We start from the raw sequence: 7199 nt of genomic DNA on the forward strand, positions 1-7199 counted from the left end.
GACTGAACCATGCTTTGCATGAAGGGTACAGTGGATTGGGGTAATTGGATCATGAGAATCTTGAAGAGGTTCCAGAGCACAGAACCAAAAGGAGAGGTAGAAAGGTGGGACGTAGGGAGGTCAGTCACCCACCACACAGCAAGATGGGAGGGAGGACTGGAGCAGGCTTGGGAGGCCAATGGCTTCTATCTATGCTCTGAGATGGTAGATTGCCCAGGTAATCTAATCTGTACAAAAACTTTCATCATATTTATAGTTGTTGTTGCAATTTTTCAAGCTCAAACATGGTAAAGAGAAATATGAAAAAGGAAACGAGAAAAGATGGGAAAAAGGAGAATAGAGTTCCAGTGTTCTTTTGGAAACTGGGCAATGGAATGAAGCTCTTACAGTAAAAACCAGAAGGCCTCATTCCTTGCTTATCTTCTAGCTTTTCTCTCGCTGTTCCACATGCTGCCTATCATTTCACAAAGTCTTTATCATGCCTAGGCAAGGTATAAATATTTTAAATCCATTAAAGAGGAAAAAGTACTGCCTTGCAGGAAACTCTTGAGATTAACCTGGGGTAGAAAGGGACGTTCTCTTAACATAACTGTGAATACAATTGGGTTTCCCTGGTCTTTTCCTACAGATGTGTGGAGAGTTGAGATAATACCCCCTATAACCTACTTAGTGTATTACAAGTTGGATTTTTCTCAGCTCCATTTGACTGTTTCCTTTAGGAATTATATTCCACACCACATTCATCCCAAGTAGAACAAAAATCAGCATATCTCAATTGGCCACCCAATCTCTATCATCTCAGATAATTCAGGGCAGATGATAATTATAAAAGTTACTTTTTGCCTTTGTGTTTGTGCCAGGCTATGCCAGGTACTTTACATTTTTTTATTATCTCTTACCCTTGTAACGACCTTGTGAGATATATGTTGTGACTCTCATTTTATGGGAAAAAATACATTATTTTTAGTAGCTTACTAGGATTTGCTGAACAACGAGGAAGAAGTCGAAGAGAAAGGAGAAGAGGAACAGAAACAGAAGGAATGACTTTCAGAAAATGACTTTACTGAGATTCAAACTCGGGATTTTGCAGCTTTAGCTCTGCAGCCTGTGCTCTTTCCAGAAGCGCATGCATGATGAAAGCAAGACGAAGCCCCCAGCCTGGGACAACGGGACACCGTGGCTTTCCCACTCTCGGTAGGGAGGAGTGAAAGGGAAGAAACTTCTGAAGGAGACATTGAAGGAGCAGCCACATAGAGAACAGGCTCTTCTACAGCAACCCACACTGGATCCCCTGCTTGCTATAAAGAAGCCATTGACATCAACATGGTTTTCAAAACACGCTATTGACTTAATGTCATGTTGTCTAAAACCATCACCTCGACTTCTGTCATCAGAGTCCACACAAAGGATGTTTCTTAGTTCAAACTTGAAATCAGAATTCCTTTAAGGATGTGGAGATTTGAATCACTCAGTATCTGGGAAAAAAAAAATAGTCTCCCAAGGCCTCTCCTCAAATATAATATAGTCACAAACATCTACTTTTGTTTTGTTGATATTCTTTCCTTCTGTTAAAACTAAAGAGAGCATTCTTTAGATCCCAGGAGTAGCTGTCCTTTTAGAGGAAAAAGACATAGAAATTTGACACTTTGTGGATTAAGGTTGAAAACGCTGTACAATAGTTTAAAAATAGACAGTGCTCACTTTTTTTTTTTCTGAGAAGCACCTGCCTGTCAACAGAATTCTTTATTTGATTTTCATGTGTGGTAGCTGAAGTTCTGAGCTACATTCATTTAAAAGCACCTGAAGTTGATTTTAATTGAATTTCACAGATCACTTCCCGATTTGGCTGAAAGACAACTCCCTTCTCCAGACAGATGTGTTTTTTACCTATTTATCATACTAATTAATTCAATAAATATTTACTTAACACCTACTATGCACCATATACTGGGCTTGGTAATAAGGTTTGCAGAATTGAGTAAGTACTACCACCGTGTACAGTTTGGTGGAGGAAATGGAAAATCAAAAAAGTGATCACCCACAGTGTGTTCCTGCTGTGGCAGCGCTATGCCTAGGTTGCTGGGGTGTACAGCATTGTCACCTATCCTGGTAAGGAATGGCAGGGGCCTGAGGGTCAGAGAAGGGTCAAGGACAACTTCTCTAAGTAGGTGAGGCCAGAACCAAGTTTTGAATGGTTAGTTTAGCCAGGCATTTACAAAAGGGAGAAAGAATATTCCAAATAAAAATGACAACAAATTTAGAAGCATAATTTTTAAGGTAAAGATGATGGACTCTGTAACTAGACTCTCTCACTTTGGATTCTGGACTGCTACTTACCAGTTGTATGACTTTGGGCAAATCATGTATAGTTCTGTGCTTTCAGTTTTCTCATCTGCAAAATATGGGAAATTGTACCTATCCCAAAGGGATATTATGCTAACAAAATAATATATTTGAACCACTTATGGCAGTGTCTAGCATGCACTATGCACCATATAATGATTTGCTTTTATTTTGAAGATGGAAGTGATCAATTAGGGTACATTTAGGTTACTACAAAAATTTGCGTGGGGGCTAGAGAAGCGAGTGCAATGAGGCCAGAAATGGTAGGCAGGAGTCACTCTGATCAGGAACACAAATGCAAGATCAAAGATTTGCATTTGTTTATTCATTTAGTGTTGTCTTTTATCTTCTAATAAGTCTCTCTCAAATTGATCAAATGAAAGAGATATTGCAGGCTAGAATATTCAATTATTCCCCCTGATAAGCTCCATGACTGAGTTCCTAGAGAGTCACCATTATTTATAACATATAAATAGCATTATTTATAAGTGAACTCTGGTTCACTTACAGCCTGCATTGTCAAGTGCTACATTCCTAGGGCTAAACATAAGTTACGAGCTAAAGGAATGAATGACCAGCCTTTCTGGTTGAAAATGTTTTCTATCCAGAAATGCAGAGTCCAGGAGGTGGTCTTGCTCTTTCCATAAAGCATAATTATTTTTGCCTCGTGTGTTGCTTCCTAAAGTAAGCTGAGATCCTGACTAATCCATGGGAGGCTTGTCATTGAGGATTTACTGCTGTTTCGTCCTATTCCTTTTTTAGCCGGGTACAAACCGATAGGCTAACATTACATCAATTTTGTTAAAATAACTGTTCCTGAATGGTGTGTGTTTATTGTGCCATTGCTGCATTCCCTTCCCTCCCAGTCCATCCCATCATTCCTCCCAGTCCAGACACTTTTCTAAAGTAGAGGTTCCTGGCCGGGCGCGGTGGCTCACACCTATAACCCTAGCACTCTGGGAGGCCGAGGCAGGCGGATTGCTTGAGATCAGGAGTTCGAAACCAGCCTGAGCAAGAGCAAGACCCCGTCTCTACTATAAATAGAAAGAAATTAATTGGCCAACTAATATATATAGAAAAAATCAGCCGGGCATGGTGGCACATGCCAGTAGTCCCAGCTACTTGGGAGGCTGAGGCAGCAGGATTGCTTGAGCCCAGGAGTTTGAGGTTGCTGTGAGCTAGGCTGATGCCATGGCACTCACTCTAGCCTGAGCAACAAAGCGAGACTCTGTCTCAAAAAAAAGAGTAGAGGTTCCATCTGGAGCTGCGGACTAGGGTGGTCAGTATCCAGTAGAACATGCAACGCTAGATTAACATTTTTAATATGCCTTGGTCTCCTTTTATGATGGAGGACCTAAGTTCAAATTTTACTTTGGGTGTGAAAACCAGGATCATAAGTGAAGCATTTTATTGGACTTAAAATTGAATAGTCATCCCAAGATACACTGTATAGATTCCTATGATGTTAACCAGACAAAACTTTTTTTTTTTTCCTTTTCACTATCAGAAAACAAAGAAGGTAACTTATTTCACAAAATTGCTGGGTAAAGGCTTACTTTTCTCTTCGGCCAGTCCATCTGTATGTGGACTTTCTATAGGGACACAAAGGCCTAATATTTGGCTCATTTGCATTGAATCATCCTTTCACATATGTTTTGAGCATAGCATAAACTTGACGTACATAGGGTCTAATAGATCTAATTCCAGGTTATGAACTTCTCTAGCTATTATTTCTTCATCCGTACAATTGAGCTAAAAGTATTCACCTTTTAGAGTTGTTAGAATTAAGTGTAAAGCTATGTGAAAGCAACTAGAATATTATCTACAGGTGTTCAGTGGGTGTTATTCAGTCCTTCTACTAAATATTATATTGATGAGAATGAAATACATAAATATAAATTTTTTGTTCAAATATTTCTCTTATTAGGAATATCATATCTTAATAATTAGACCATTAGTATCTTGAAGTATATATTGTTGCTACTGTTAATAAAAATGGTACCAACAAAATAATGCTGGGCATTAATAGTGTTCTGCAGGCAATAATAACATAGTTCTTTCTCATTCCCTGCTTCCCTTATGGCTTAATGGGATCAAGTGTCTTGCTTCTGGACAATGAGTTGCGAGTAAAGGTGATGTGCATTTTCTCTGAGCTGCTGGAGTACTTAAATGTTGATACAAGATCCTTCAGAGTTCTTTTCCCTCTGGTCCATCAACCATCAACTTCCATGATGGTGATTGTTCTATCAGCTAGAATCCATTAATAACTCTGATAAATAGAGATTCTTTTCCAATATAGCATGAGTGAGAAATGAAAATTTATTGTTTTAGTGCTTGAGATATTGGGGATGATTGTTATGTAGCTTAATATAGGCTAATCTGACTGACATAATAATAACAGTAGCAACAACAGCGACAGCATTTACGGAATGTTTCTTATATCACTTTTTATTGATACTTCTAACCCCCTCAACATCAATAAGCTTATGATGGTGCAACATTATTATACTCATTCTACTTTTATTAATAAGGAAACAGATACGGAGAGAAGGTAAGTAGCTTGTCCGAGGTGACAAACATTTGTGGGTGGCAAAGCCAGGATTTGAACCCAAACAATTCAGCTCCAAGCCTGTGCTCTTAACCACTGAGCTTTACTTCTTGTGAAGTTTCCAAATACAATTTACATGCAGTGATTTGGCAAAAGGTTTAATAAATTTCGTCTTTGATAAGGTTTAACTCCAAGGCAAGTCAGTGCACTTTGTATTTTAATAAGAAAAGAACCAAGAACTTCCAAGGAACTGAGTTGTTTTGAAGGGCCAAGAATTATAGGTATAACCCTTTTAATTTCCATGGTTTTATAAATTCTGTAAGTAACAAAGAACATTTTCTGTTTGGGGATTTTATTGGTTCCCTTACATGTATGAATCTCCAACCTCTTTGGAAAATGTATAATACTTACCCCATTTGACACTGTCTGTCTCACTGATTGTGTAATTCATGAGTTTCATTATATTCTCTTACAAACTAGTTTAGACTGATGCTCAGCTGTTCTATTTTTACCTCATCTCTGCTTTTTGCTATTGGTGGTCGGTTCCTCTTTGTTTGGCTTCTGTTGTTGTGGAGATAGGGGAGGGGCTTTGCCCACCTGTGCTGATGTCCTTATGAGGCCACCCTGAGGTTCCTCTGTCACCACAGCCTCAGGCTTGCACTCGCATAATAATAGACAATGCTGGTACAGGACCGCAAAAGCATTCCAATTCTCCTGTCAACGGTGTCTGAATTTCTTTTTTAAAACAGAAATCTCTGACAGATCTCACCATGGACCTCTGATTATCCAGATGACATGTAGATAAGGTTTCAAGACCTACTACAGGGAATGAAATTGCAGGGTCTGTCACCAGTCTTCTTTTTGTGCTGCAACTTCTTCATTCGGAGATGTCAAGAGGGCAAATCTCTAACAAAGGAACTGCAGTGAGAGCAATTGCAGAGCCCACCGCAAGGCAGAAGAGACAGAGTTGGAAATAGATGTGATAATGACAACAGCAGAGCTGAAGCTGCAGCCTGAAAACCCTCCGTGGCCCCCTAAGACATCACAGAACCAGAGCTCCCTATGGTGGAAGCCCCCCAGCCCCTACACCCAGTCCCAAGTGACTCTCTGGTCCAGATCCTTGTTTACATATAGGCAAAAGTATTCGCTGATATTTAACAGATAGCCAGGGAGAAAAACCCACAGTCTTTCCACGTGCTATTTAAATGCACTAGTTAGGAAGTTATTATGTATATATTGCTTAAATCTTTCTAGATGTCATTTAAACATAGATGATTTTTATTAATTTACCTAAGAGTAAATTTATTAATTTACCTAATATTTTTATTTATTTACCTAAGAGATAAGGAAAATAAACCATTATTTTTTTTCCCTATTGCTTGCTGAGGTTAAATCTCCCATTTAAATAGTTCAGGTGAGATGAAGCTTTAGCGCATCCAGATTCCTTACTAGACATTTCCTTTAAGAGCTTCCCTCATCCCTACCTACTGCTTTCGCTTCTCTCATCATAACAGAAAGTTATTATGCAAAATTGTGACAAACTAGCTGTTCGACACCTCTGCAAAGGACAGATAGAGAGAAGATGGATTTTAATTATTACCAAATTTAGGTTAGGCACAAGGAAATCAAGATGAATTTCCTGCTATATGACATGGGAATCAGCTAACAATGGAGTTTATAAAGTTGGCTGAACTTGGGTTCATAGAATCACAGACTTAGGAAGCTGCAAGATCCACTAGTCAAATATCTATTTGTCCATATGAGGAAAAGGAGGCCAATGAGTTTAAACGACTGGCTAGTTAGTTACAGAAGCATGGAATAACATATGAACTTTGAAGTCAGTATGGCCTAGGTTCAAATATGAACTTTGACATTAATTTGTAGCAGGTGCGCAATGTCCTTGAGCTTGTTCCCATGTAAAAAAAAAAAATGTGCAATGGCATTTACCTTGCAGGGCTTTTGTGAGAACTGAATAGCACTGAGTATGAAAAATCTCTAAAAATAGTCCCTCTATCAAATTCTGATCATGTTTGTATGACACAACATTGTCTCTTTTTCTGTAGAACAGAACTGCTGACCTCCAGGCAATGGTCTCTTTCAACTCAAAGATGACATTCTTCATAACCAGCAACCAATCTTTCCTTGCAAAAATTAAGCTAATATTGAATATAACATGTACATATCGTGCCCGTTGGATGTCATTGAAAGATAAGAAATGCACTAACATAGGTCATTCCAAGAATAGGCTCAATTTATCCTTTTAAAGTCTATCCATTAACAATGAAGAATGAAGTGAGGACAAGAAATT

The sequence above is a fragment of the Microcebus murinus genome, chromosome 5 (genome assembly GCF_040939455.1).
Source record: "Microcebus murinus isolate Inina chromosome 5, M.murinus_Inina_mat1.0, whole genome shotgun sequence".
Lineage (NCBI taxonomy): Eukaryota > Metazoa > Chordata > Mammalia > Primates > Cheirogaleidae > Microcebus > Microcebus murinus.